This window comes from Ascaphus truei, chromosome 1 (genome assembly GCF_040206685.1).
Source record: "Ascaphus truei isolate aAscTru1 chromosome 1, aAscTru1.hap1, whole genome shotgun sequence".
Lineage (NCBI taxonomy): Eukaryota > Metazoa > Chordata > Amphibia > Anura > Ascaphidae > Ascaphus > Ascaphus truei.
The window spans coordinates 208,693,332-208,707,839 of record NC_134483.1 but is presented as its reverse complement, the minus strand read 5'-3'; the positions used below and the strand labels follow the sequence as shown (position 1 = coordinate 208,707,839).

The 14,508-nt window shown below is 42.1% G+C and overlaps 1 protein-coding gene across 21 annotated transcripts in view; it reads left to right on the top strand.

Annotated features, from left to right (window-relative positions):
• Positions 1–383: 383 nt before the first annotated feature.
• The window catches only part of CSNK1G3 (casein kinase 1 gamma 3), a 143,551-nt gene continuing 129,426 nt past the window's right edge, over positions 384–14,508 (top strand). For 7 of the 21 annotated variants that reach the window (XM_075600821.1, XM_075600793.1, XM_075600775.1 and 4 more), the window contains exon 1: positions 613–1,471. The gene's annotated coding sequence lies outside the window, so the exon portion shown is untranslated. The other 14 variants (XM_075600765.1, XM_075600811.1, XM_075600784.1 and 11 more) reach the window with 11 other exon arrangements.

The following is a 14,508-nucleotide window of genomic DNA, read 5'->3' as shown; positions in this document are numbered from 1 at the left end:
CTGAAGCCGCTTCCACTAACCGCCCTCTCCCTCTCAAGGGAATCCCTGTGATTGACAACCCATTCTAACCAATCCACGGTGTTCTCTTTTCACTCAGCCGCCCATTAGCTCTGCGCGCCGCCGTCCCGCGGGTGGGAGCGCGGGAAAGCGCGCGGCTGCAGAATCAGAACGCTTGAAATTATAAAACAAAACGAAAGATCAACTTTTTCTCTCTCTCTCTCTTGTTCCATTCATTCTCCTCTATAGCCACGCCCCCTCTAGTCCCGTCCCCTTGTTCTAATAGGCTGAGGCTTGTAATTGGGTCCGCCGGCTTGTGAAAGAGGAGGGGCTTGAGGGTGGTCGCACGCACGCACGCGCACGTTGCTCAGCTCCTTCCCACCTCCTGTCGCCCTCTGGTGGGAGGAGGGAGAGGGAGGAGGCGCCAAGTCCGTCACTGCCTGGAGGCGGGGAGGAGTGGTCTGACTGCGGTTATCCTCACTCTCTGTCTCACTCCCCCCCCTCCTCCCCGCCCGGCCGCGGAAGAGGCGGGGCCGCGTGTCTGAGGGGGCGGTTTCCTCTGCGAGTTCCCCTCTGACACGGAACATCTCCCTCCTCCTCCTCCTGTGTGTGAGTGAGGTCTCTCCTCCTCTGGCCATCTTTACATTCAGTACCGCAAAGGAACAGCGACCCGGCCCCGTGTGCGACCCCCTCCCCCCCCGCAACACACGGGAGCCGGCACTGACAGGAACCCCCTCCCCCTGTGTGCGACCCCCTTCTGTGTGCGACCCCCCCCCCCTCGCACCACACACCGGCACTGACAGGAACCCCCTCCCCCTGTGTGCGACCCCCTCCTCGCACCACACACCGGCACTGACAGGAACCCCCTCCCCCTGTGTGCGACCCCCCCTCCTGTGTGCGACCCCCCCCCTCGCACCACACACCGGCACTGACAGGATCCCCCTCCCCCTGTGTGCGACCCCCCTCCTGTGTGCGACCCCCCCTCCTGTGTGCGACCCCCCTCCTGTGTGCGACCCCCCCCCTCGCACCACACACCGGCACTGACAGGAACCCCTTTCCCCCTGTGTGCGACCCCCCCTCCTGTGTGCGACCCCCCCCTCCTGTGTGCGACCCCCTCCCCCCCGCACCACACACCGGCACTGACAGGAACCCGCCCGCGCCTGGGAAAGCTGCGGACACAACAACACCAATATATGTGTATGTATATATATAGTATTGTACATCTACTATATATATATATATATGTGTGTGTGTGTGTGTGTGTGTGTGTGTGTACAAATAGGAGTGCAGCAGGGTCTGTAACCGCTGACCAGAGGAGATACAAAGCCTAACCGATCAACGGCACTTTGCCCGTTAGGTTACCGGAGGGGATCCCGGGACAGGTCGGTGCCCTCCCGGGTTGATGTGAAGAGGCCGCGGGGAGCTGCTGCTTCCTGCTCCGGACGGAGAGGAGGATCTGTGGCCGCACACACAGGTGGGTCACACAGGACACCATATCTGTGTCTCCTTTATTGTAACCTCTGCCGTGTAGCAGCACTGCGGTGACCCGGCTGTGGGAGGCCGCCCTGCCCATGTATCCGGCTCTCCCTGCATGGCACAGGGGGGGTCCCCCCATAAGTGGCGGGGAGGGGGGCTCTGGTGTCTGTGGCATGAGGCAGCAAGGAGGGCAACATCATATTCACAGGAAGACATCCCTGAGGGGCTCCTGTCTGGTTCGTTGTTCCCTCCCCAGGGGTGATTGTTGGTTGGTTTCCTGTATGGACTTGTTCCCTGCCTCAGATCCTGCTGGATAGGCCCTTGTGGGGGTTGGCCTCATGTATTTGCCTATATGTCTATATCCTGGCAACATGCTGTAGTGTTTTTGTGAGGTCGGAAGTGGTGTGATGAGGTGAGACATTGTTTCCATGTAAACGCGAGTTTAAATGCGAAGGGCTGTGCTTTGGGGACCGTCTCTGATTTCCTTACAGGAAGAGGGGGGGCTGCGTGTCTTCAGTTTATAGTTTGTTCCCCCCCCCCATTTCATCATACTGTTGATGTCTCTGGTTTAATCAAGCTCTCCTTTAATGCTGTGTGGGACCTTCTGACAAGGGTCACTGTAACTGCCTCCCACACTCTCCTCCTCTCCACCAGATTGGGACCCTCTGTGACCTCACAAAGCTTGGCTTGGGGGACCTTCGTGACGTCACAATGAGGGAGGGCTGTAAGCCTCTCACGTTAGGAGCTGTTGTGCCAGCGATGAATGCATGGGGAGGGAGATCCATACACAGGCATTATCATGTAGTAGGATTGTGTGGGAGGAGGCGTGTGCAGGTTACCTGTGTATTGCTGTACTGTTTATAGAAATGTGGGAGTATATCTGTATATAGAAATGTGGGAGTATATCTGTATGTTGTGTATGTGCGCATATTTTGATACCCAACTAATGATTTATGTCAAAAGTATACGAGTTGTAATCATGACAAGGCGTCTTGTAAGCCATGTCATCTGTGATCTTTGATGAATCATGAGTGGTGGGGCATGCCATCACCACATAGTAAAGAACACCTTGACAGGGGTGATTTCTTTCTTTCTAAAAATACGTTTTTATTGTCTTTGTAGGGCAGTGGGAAGTACCAGTGCATGTTTGCTCTCTTGACAAGGATGTGTGGATAAGTCACAATCTGCTGCCCACATCTTTCTGCCTTTATTATTGATTACAAAGATACAGGAAAGGAGGTACTGTACTGTAGATGAATACCCACAGGATGCAGCTGTTTTAGGATGTTATAATTGAGGGGCCAGTGCGTTGAACCTCAGTTTAGTCTTCTCTCATTTTTCTTACTGGATGAACCTGTAAAGCATTTCTTTTTATCATGACAATTTCTGTTACAAGGCATTAGGTATCATTCCGTTATTTTACCCATTCGTGGGTAGTTGCCACCTGCATGACCGGGCACAGTCATACTTTTGCTATATTTGTTTAAACATGATTTCTGTGAGATACTTTATATGTACCTATGAAATATGTAGATCATTTTCTCGGCACAAGTTAAACTTTCCAGCGGTCTTGAATGTATTGCATATTGGGTCAAGATAAAATGTCACCTAAAAAAAGGCCAACTTTTGTCCCAGACTTATCTAACAAATGTCATTTCGTTAAAATGAAGATTGTATTTTACTGCTCTTAGTTCTCTTTTGTATACAATGAATTTATGTATATTTTTGGGGTCAATATAGACCAATATCAAGACTAGTTGCTAATTTTATTGGGCTGAATATTAAAGGTGCATACCCTCATTGACAAGGTAAAAACTGGTATTAGCATAAAAATACCCCCATGAAAGTACATACTTTCTGAAGGTACACATCATAAGGAATTTGTTTAATTACCATCATAAACCTTCCTAGTATTTGGGGTTAATCTCCGATGTCGCAGACATTATTGCACCCACATAACTATGGCACATTATGCAACTAGTGCTATTGTAAACAATGCTTAAGTAGAGGACATGTTATTTTGTGCATTAACCAGTGTAATAGTCTGCTACATCTGTAGGTAATGGCACATATGGGGAGGTTATTTTTGTATGGTTTTTGTTCCTGTGTAAACGTGTGTGTGTGTTGTTATTTGGGGGATGATAGGGGTCACAGTCAGGTCATACTGATCCTCATGCGGACTATTACATGGCCATTTTGCTGATATACACTACCGCCTGTACAGTTTAATTTCTACGGGACCCTTTGCCATCACCATTTTTCTTTGTGTCGTCACCCTAACTCTAATATTAAGGTAGTGCAGAGGAATCTGGGGTAATACAAGGGCATCTTAGCCCTAATAAGGTAATGCAGGGGATCGTTGGATCCTGGGGTAAAAACGTGGATCTTGGGCTAATGCAGGTGGCGAACCACCTACAGGGAATTGTCCCATTCTGCCTTCATGGTGGAGCTCTAAATTATTTAGCTGTATTGATAACCATTTGAAACTTGTTCCAAGATCAGTCATTGTGTTGACTTTTTTATTGTTTTTCCAAAGTCAGATTTTTAAGATAAGTTGAAATGTTTGGTTTTCATAAGCCACGAAGAGGCAGTATTTATGGCAAAATAAAAAAAGGACATTCCCACTCTCAGATTTGTTTGTTTTGTCTTATTATTTTTTTTATTGATTTTTCCCTTTTGTGAAGATTTGAGACAGGTGGGTCAATAGACAGCTGAGGCCTGTGCACTTTATTAGGCGTCCCTTTACTTCTGCCGAGTAATTTGATTTGTAAGCCATATCAATTGTTAATGAGCTTACGCTTACTTCAAATCGCCAGATTTCCAAGAAATGAGCTAACGTTTTAGCCTCGCAGGAGATACAAATGAAGTATCAAGGACACCCCGGAAGTAGAAGTCCGAAAAATCTTAAAATTCTTAGGCCTGCACAATGCTTTAACATTGATGCAGAACCAGTGTTAAGTTTATCTTCATTTTCTTACAGAAGTGAGAACAGGCATGTAACTGTAAGGCTGGGCCCATGGTGACGCACCCTTGTGTGTGTGACGTCACCCGCTTTTCTAGCTCCAGCGTTCTCTGGTCAGGGTAGACGCGACATGGGGCGTGACCGTGATGTCACGGAGCTGGCTCACATGACCTGGCCGTTGCACCGTGGAATCAAATTTTACTGATTCCTCGCGCCCCCTTGTGCTGTCTCATGCATGGTCTATGGCTGCGATCATTGCCTTAAGGCACTGTGATCGCGCGCACGCCTCCGCCACCTTCTCCCCCACTATGGCCGCAGCCTTATTGACATGTAGCAAGCTGCTGTTCTGCACCCTAGGTGTCATTTAAAACCCCCCCAGAAAAAAACTGGTTGTATTTCATATTGAACTCTTCAAGAAAAGAGCAGAAGGAGCACAGCAGCATTATTCAACTCTTCAGAAAGGTTTTTCATGTCTAAAATATAGGGCAAGAGGTGGAACATGAATGAGGTATTTTATTGTGACTGGTGTATGGAGGAAGCGCTGGGCTTATCGGAGCTGTAGGTTGATCTGCTATTTGACCCCACATACGTTCTCAGATGTGCTGGTTTTAAATTAGTTTGGTAACCTGAATGGACTAAAATTTGTGTGCATTATGGAGGCCTGCTTTAAGAAGAACTCCAACTAGTTGCGCTGTTTACCTTTCTATCCAATTTATCCCCTCCACTGCTAGGGGTGTCTGTAACATTGCTTTGCAATGTGTTGCATGCCTACAGGCAATTCATGCATTAAATTAGTTAGTCGTTCTTGGTTCAAGCCCTTCAGTGCTAAAGAGAGAATGTTTGGTGAAATTGAGCCTTGCTTTGGGAACAGACATGTAACTCGTTTTGCAGACCTTTTACCCATTGTACTCTACATAAAGCTGTCTGTTCTCTAAATGTCACACCTGCTGCCAAGATTGTTTCGCTCCATTTCCTAAAATGCATCATAGCATATCCCATAAAAAACCCTCAATTTGCATGCTGCTGAGACAGAATATGGAACAAATAGTGTTTTTATTTCGGCTACAGAGCTCTGTCCCTTAACCACCCACACTGCTGCTGGCTGCATGCAAAAGTTATGTCTATTGGTCCTCTACAGCTGCAATGGGACACCAGCAGCATTTCCTGCAAAGGAGGGAATCGAAATACTGTTAATAGATTTGTTTTTAGAATGCAAATCAAACATTCAATACCTGCTGCAGGATCATTGCTACTGTGAAAGGAAGTCATTTCTCTAAATAGTAAGGTGGGCAGCCTGTCATACCTAGGTTGGTCAATAATATTACCCATGATAACGATATGAACACATTTAGTGTGATAATTATCTCGATAAATGTCTGCACGGTAGGAAAGACATTAACTTTTTGGAATACATTTAAACACACTTGATTTAGAGTTCAATATGTTTTTAAAATAAATAAATCGCCCATACTTTATCCTGTCCCTGAAATCAGAGATTGAGGTATGGATACTAAGAACGGTGACAAACAGGGATTATTTGTTGATGAATGGTGCAGTTTACATTCCTTTATGAAAGCCATAACCTCCTAAACGTCATGTCATCCCTAAGACATCAATTACTCCCATGACTGCGATACCACCATGATAAAGGAATGTTTTATTGTCAAGATATTACTATCATTTTCCCGTATTGCCCAAATAAAGTCCTACCTAGGACCGGAGTAAACTAAATGTAATGATGTGTTTTAATGTCTGGTACTACAGTAGGTGTTTGATTTATGTTGGCGGAGGTAGACACATTCGTCAAACACAAAATCAACAAGAGACTCTGGGTGAACATCTCCCTGCATGTTGAGTAGTTTACAAACAGTGTTGTCACAGAACAGATTAGAAGATGTTACAAATACTCCAAAGCATTTGGTTACTATGGAGACGCACGTTTTAAAACCTTTTTTTAAAAACGTATTCTTGTCTTGAGTGCCATGTCTGACAAATGTAATTGACAGCCATTTATATGAAAGGTCAGTCTCAAGGAGCATGCTCATTTGTTTTTTGTTTTTAAATGTTTGCTGTTTTTAATGTATTTAGTTTTAAGGTAAGTATATTATTTTATAAACAAGAGAAACCATTCCGATTGGCACGTTAATGAATATTGCTTGTGTTGGGTATATCTGCATAATCTTTACAGGGGCTGATATTTCACACAATCTGTAGTAATTTCTACTGCTTTTATTTTTGTTTAGTGTCAGTGATAGTACAATTTACACTTGGCAACATACAGCTTACATCATAGCAACGTGCATGTCCCATAGTTGATTTTTTGTAACATGATGCAATTTCAGATCCTTGGACAGCAACCATTGCAGAGCGGAAGGGAAGAGGCTTATAACGAATGATACCGTATGCATGTAATAGTCTGGAACATAAAACCGTATATTACATTAATAAAGGTTCACTTCATAATATGTAATGACAATTTCTGAGATTCCTTTGTCAATTTATTTTTTTTAACCTATTTGATTGTAAAAATGTAAGAGCCACCCCTGAAAGTGAGTGATGCATTAAGGCTATTATGAGCAAAATCAACACAAAATGAACTTGTTTTCATCTTGAGGCTCTTAACGTCCATATTATAAAGGCACGTTGTACCCAATTGTTGTCCCTTGTGTATCAGCCTTTCAGGCAGTGTCAATAGAAGATGTATCAAATTCACTTTTTACTGGTATCATAGAAACTCTGCCAAGTCTGCATCGTGTATATATAAAAATTTAAAAAACACAAATGTAGGCAGAAAATATTATAATGCACCACAGCAAACTTTTTTGGAGTGTATTCATCATCCCCACTTCCCCAGCATCTTTACTTTAAATAACTTTTTTTATTTGTAAAAGGACATTCATTGATTGTATGTTCATAACTGACTTTTAGTATAAATTGAAAATGCAACTAACATTAGTTGAGTGTAAGTACACCTCGAATCGGAGGGTGACTGTCTGGGTGTCTCGTTCATTAGATACTCTTTGGTATGCATTTTGCTCTGTTACTTTCATTATTGTTGTGACTATAAATGTGTGAACTTCCTAAGACTCTCCTTTTGATCGATCATTTGGTGCCGAAAGTTCTGCCGTAATGGCCAATTATTATAATTTTTTTAATAAGTTTGACCAAATTTAGGAAGTGAAAGTAATTGGAGATATAAAGCCCATTGACTTTTCAGCGCTCGTTAAATTTGCCATTGGCACCTGCATCGAACTGAGTTTTGCAGAATCGACATAGGTGATATTTGCCACGCTCAACTAAGCGCATGACAACTTTGCACAACTTGGTTGTGACAATATGTTATGGATGTGAGTGAATCGAAGTGTAGCTTAAAGCTGCAGTTCAGTCTTTTTAAAAAAAAAAATTTAATTTATTTTTTTACTTCAATAGTTTCATGTGTGCAATCTCTAATTACCTAAAGAACTGTATAACTGCAGGTCAATTCGTTCTCCATGTATTAATAGGCGAAATTTGGTGACATAATTAGAGCTGGCATATGTTTTTATTTGCTTCTGTCAGTCAATGGAAGCTCATGAATATTCATGAGCACTCCTGCACTGACATGTGCTAGAGGGAGGGCAGGGCTGACAAAGGGGTGTGCCAGGGCTTGTGACAGGACATGAAGGGGCTGTGCGTTAGCAAATGGTTGTTAAAATAGAATACAAGAAAATTGGTCTTTCAAAGTTGTTTTTTTAAAAACAGAAAATGCTAAAAGTATTTTTTCTTACTACAGAACTGATTTATTAAAAATAACACACATGCAGGATATTGACTGAACTGTAGCTTTAATATATAACAAATGCTAAACTGCTTGAACTACAGTAGTATCTCCTGCATTTAATATTCCAGTTTCTGAAGTTAAATACATAATAGCTGGCCATCTTTCTGTTCCTTATTGTTTATAATTCAAACATTTGACACCCAAAGCTATTTATTTTCTAAAGAACGGTCTTGGTTTTTAACATTCCTTGCTTGCTTTAGTTTAATGATTTACATGTTTAGCTTTAAATACACAAGGGAGGGGATAGCGCACACTGTGACTTTATTGCAGCTAATTTCTCAGGGATTCCCATGGTAAGGTTCCCTCCTCCAGGCAAATGTTTACTTGTAATGTAGAGCAGGTATCCACACCACACAACTTCTTCCAATAGTAAGTAAGCCCTCTCTTATTAATATATCATAAAACTTGAACAATAATACACAAAAGGCCTGATGATGGATTAATAGAGACATTTACATTGGTTTGTATGCCATGTGTAAGTATTGTTGAATACAATATTATTTAGACTAAGCATTTGTTGCACATTTTCTGTCTTTCGTCCCACAAATATTTAAATCTTTAGCTTAAACCAATGACAAATACTGCCTATGTAAAACCTAACATTTGTGATGCTACGTTCAAAGCGGGAGATAGGTGGTACAGTACTTTTATCTAAGCTTCCATTAACATGTACAGTACAGCACTTTGTTATTTGGAAGGAGCTTGGTAATGTACACGCTGTGTCACTGTAAACATGTGACTGTGCTGATCAAGCTCTTGGCTATATCTACATGACTGAGAAGATGCAAACTATGTTCTCACTATTCAGAAGGTGCATTCTTGTCTTACCGTTTGTAACAATTACCAATCAAACTAATAAAAAAAATGTATTTATTTTCTATTATTGGAGATGTGTAAAATATACATTTTAAATGAAGTTTTCTGCTTTTTTCCTATTTACAATTTTTTCCTCTGCCCACGCTCCCCATTTTTGTTTTACATGTATAGGAATTATAACCTCCATGAAGTACTGGTGGCACCTGCTCCAGTAGGTATATCGGGAAGCAGGGGTCCACAGAGCTGAAAATAATGTGGGTTAGATCTGGAGGCCCACTACTTTCTATACATACTTATTTTTTTGTATGGTGCCTGGAAGGAACTGCTCCTTTTAGGGGGTTTCTCTCCTTTCCTAGTTACATGTAAAAGGGAAGGTAATGTCTTGCCTAACTGTGACATCACACACATAATGGAGCAGCTAATGGAAGTAAAAATTCTCACAAGTTTCAGCATGCTATGATTACCAACAAATATAGTTACTTAATTACTTAAGGTTACCAATTGACATCTGATTTTAGAAAGTCAACAATCAATTAGGTTTAACCTTTTAAATGAAAATTCATGGTCATTGGTTCATTTTGGTGATATTTCTACAAGGTAATCTGGGTTTTAAAAATGCCTGCCTTTATATTTTTCTTTCTACAACCACTAGACCCCAAGAAATTCTGATGATCCATAGTGCTACAATTCCTTTGGTCCTGAAAATGAAATGCTTTATGAGCTTCATGTTACATTGCATCAATACCAACTACCATGTTACTTATGAATGAGTATCACATTTTGTTAATAGTTGCCCTCAAATGATGCATTAATTGTACTTGTCCTTGGAAAAACAAATGTTTATCTGAATATGTATGTAATCCCACATATTGGGTTTGGGTACGCACCTTGCTACTCTATGAAAGTGCAGGAGACTTGCCCAGCGTTAATGGTGCATTTTACTGTGGGACTCCCTCCTTGAAAATAGACAAGCTGCATCACATAAGTAGAAAATATACTGAATGCACTCCTTGCACAAGTTAAATGTTTTACCAAGAAAGATCAGGTCTGCGTTATGCTAGGTATATCAACAGCTTCATAAAAGCCACAGTGCGTTTTGGAGAATCGCCAGTAGATTTCAGTGTTCATCAAAAAATGATTTTTTCTGGTAATATGAATTATGTAGATATAGGAATGTGAGCAGGACACACATCAAATTAAGTCACTATTTAAACATCATGGGTATTCTCATCCTGGCCAGGTTGTTTTTCTTTTCCTATGCCTCTTTTGGAGTATGTATATTACATGTGTACTGTTGATTACATACTTCATATCAAGTCTAGGAGGCTAAACATGATGGTGAAATAAATGGTGATTAATGAAGCAGTCCAATGATTAGCTTTTTTTTTTTTTTTTTTTTTTTTAAGTGGGCATGAAGCAAAGGGATCTCTGCAGCAGAATTGTGTTACTTTTGTCCCCTGCTTCCCGAGACACTTCTGTAGGGCGTGCCGGTATCTCTTCAGTGTAAACGTCCCGATCACGTGGGCCAATATGGAGCGGCACTGCATGACGTCACAGCTTCCTATTGGTCCGTGGGACATGTAAATATGCTATTATGAACACTCAGTTAGGCTAGCAGGCGCTGCTACCGGCACTCCCTGCGGGGTCTGTATAATGATCCTCAGAACTGAAATCGACACGGTTCAGCTCCAGAGACCCCCTGCTTCAAATATATCTCCTGGAAAAAAAGCCGTACTTGGACTGCTCTTTAAAGTGGGACGTCACCTTTTTATTGAATCATTTCGTATGTGATGTAATGATGGTGATCCCTGGAAGCTGTCATTAATCTGGGAGAAAGGAGTTCTGTAAACCAACCTGATTAGTTTGAGCTGCTCTGTTGGACTAACTGGTTGGTTTAATCCCATGCATGTATTACTTACTCTTCAATAGTCTTTCTCTTCCGCAGCATTGTGTTTTGCAGGGTCTTTTATTTGAGTAAATCAGCACTCCTCTTACTGCTAGTAGCATAGAGAATACCACAGTAGCTTAGGTGACGATAAGTATACAACAAACACAAGATCAACACAAAGTGGTTCATTTAGCAAATCTGACATTAATTCTTTTTAATCCCATCAGTGCCTACCTTCTGCGTAGCTACACAAATGTTCTATAGGCCGTGATTATAGTGGGTGCGCGCGCGCGCCTGTCGCCAAAGCGATGTGTGCACTGGAGGCGTGGCTGTGACGTCACCTGGCTGGTTCGCCCTCATTGGCTGATCCGCTCACCAGGCGCGCCAGTCGCATGAAAAGTAAAAATAATTTGTCTTTAAAAAAAAATCTGCCGCGTGTTCGCTCTTCGCTCGCGAGGCCTCATAGCGGTCCTGCATTTTATTCGCATCTCGCTCACTAATCGCGGCCTAATTTTCGGTATATATATGGAAGTATCATTCCTGTGATCTGCTTCATATGTAGCCTACCTATGATATATTGTTTTTTACAGTGCAAGTTGAACTTTTCATTGGTAGCTGACTTGTGTTCATTGCATATCATGTGAACAAAATGTGTGTTTTTAAAAAAAAAAATTTTTAATTTATGTTCTTAATATTGTCCTTGATTTATCTAGCAAGTCCATTCATTTCATTAAAATGAATCCTAAATATGATTGTTCAGTGACCCTTGATTATACTAGTAGGCCTAAATATGTATAGGTTTACACACTTTTTTTGGCTAATACGTACCCCAAATTAGCAAGACATTTCACATCTGAAATGTTTAGCCTGAATGTTCAAGGTGCATATATTTATTAACAAGGCAAAACTACGCCCAGCCGAAAAATACTCCCACAAAAGTATATTATCATCTGAAAGTACAAGTTGTAAGGAATTCATACATGGGTAGCATGTCTTTCCCTTCAATAAGCTGTGGCCGTAATCTTAAACACAATGTAAATTTGAGAAAAATATCAAGGCCACGAACATCAAGCTTTGCATCACAATGTCACAATATATTCGTTGTGATCTTGCATATAAATTGTTACCAAATATATCTATATGTCGTATGTATCGCATATATCTGTACTGTATACAGCTGCAAGAAACGAGCCCAAAATTTGGAAGACTGCGTAATGGTCTGAAGGCGTGTATTTTTCATGGCTGAATGCAAAAGGTCTCGTCATTAGTGGCAAAGCATAACTACCCACTAGCATAAACAATACCCCCATAAGTCTATCTTTTGAGGGAACACCACGAGCTATTGAAACATGGGTAATGTTTGCCCCAAAAAAATTCCAGCCAGGAATCTTTGTTGAAAACAGTGGTCTTGATATTTTTCTCATCTTTCCACTGATTTGAGCTGTTGACATACTGGGCAAGACCAAACATTTTTATAGCATAAAAAATACCCGCACTAAAGTGTATTTTTTTTGAAACTACACACACAATGAAGTACAGATGTGTGTTTTGTCATTCCCCACAAACATATATTGTCAGGAACTACACCTTCATTACCAAGGTAGTTGTACTCTACGGGGCCGTTGTGCTATGAATTTACGTTGGGGTGGTGCTGCATTTTGATGCCCCCCACCAAGCATGGTTTATCCCTACAAATAAAGTGTTAATGTTAATTGACACAGGATGCTACCAACGTCACACAAGGCTTGATTTGTATTTGTAGGAATAAAGTGTTCCTGTGGGATCTTGTGAAATTAAACGGTTTAATATGTATATGCAACATGTGTTTTTTCTTTAGTTCATTTTCATAAAGACCGCTCATTAACAATTTTACTCTGACAAATTTTAGATGAAGCCATGACTGACAGGGACGCTGTTCTCTATAAATGAATGGGACTCACTTGTGGGGAAAAAATTGTCTAGGTGCATTTGTCACCATGATCTATCCCCCCCCCCCCCCAACACCAAAGAAATATAGATCTAACTTTTTCAGTTTGTGTGCGTGCTTCCAAAAAATAAAAGCAGTGCACACAGCCCCCAGCTTAAGAGGGGCTGGGGATCCCCAGTTAATCATTGGGTTACCCTCAGATGTATGTACTTCTGATCATCACAATGAGTTACGATGGAGTAATCCTCCTCTCCTACAGCACATAGCATGGTTAGAACAGTGGGAGGGGGGGCAGCTTAGTTGAGCCCCCCCCCCCCCCCCTTCATGTCAAACCAGAGATTGATCCTGTGTTGCCACTCTCTCACTTTGTGCAGTGGGGAGGGGGCACGCTCCATGATTACCCCTTTTGATCATGGAAAATAAACCCTAAAATCACGTGTGTGTGTGTGTGTGTGTGTGTGTGTGTATATGTATGTGCCTCCCACTTCTGCTTTCCCCTCATCTTCTCCCCCCTGTAAACTCTGATCTACACTCTGCCCACCTCTCACACGGGTGACAGACGGAGCCCCAGGGGAGACCACAAAGGAGGCTGCTCTCCAAGCCGCTCCACTCAAAGCCAACAATCACCCCCTTGGCCTGACCTTGGCCATGCAAGCGGTAAAGAGCACGTGAAGGGGGTATTAAAAGGGACAAAAAAAAGTTTGAAGTATTTTTTTTTTTTTAAGCCACAAGGGGTTAATTTTTGAATAGAGAATCCATGACCTTCCGATTACCGTCAGCCCCCCCTCCCACGCCATTAAGCCACATGGGGATGGGGGGGGGGGAGTTGGCGTGCAAGGGAGAGGAAGGACCCTCCATTCAGATTTTTATTTGAAATAACCCAGATCAGAGTAATCTGTGTTTTGATCTCATCTACACTTTGAAGTATGGATTAGATGCTCCAACTGGCAGGAGCTGATTTAAAGTCCTGCCAGCTGGAGCAGGGGAGGAAGAAATAAAGGAGGTACACCGTATGTCATAAGGGCCTCCAGAGTGCTGGCTTTTATGACATACGTTGTACATCCAAGGGCATTGAAGGGGTTATACCAGTCCTCGCCCTGTAGTCTTTTAATATAAGACCTTTTATAGTAGCCATTTTCCATGACATAGCACTTATGTAGCAGTCAATGGAGCCATTTAGAATGTGCCAGTGCATTGTCACCCACAATGTTAACATGTTCCAGCTCTGGCCATTGACTGAAGATCATTTTCTTAGAATGTATTGGCCGATGCTAGGACAAGGAACGCATGTACATTGTCAGCAAGTATTGGAAATATGTCAAATCTAAAGTGCAGTGGTATTAGTTACATTAAAAAAAAAAAGAAAACTGCTTAACACACAGCATAATTTTCTTTCTTTATGGATTCACCACTCATACTTTAAAGCTGAGATGCGTAGTTAGTAAACCATTACATGGTTCAGCAGACTGATGATTCAACTGCAGTATCAATGTAGATTAAAGGTACAATCACTCCTTGTTTTTTTAATTTTATTTGCCTTTTTATATTTTTGGCACATACATTGTGCAATTCTTGTGTTTTGTGTGTGTGTTTTGGAGTGATAAAGATCTATGTAGAAACAC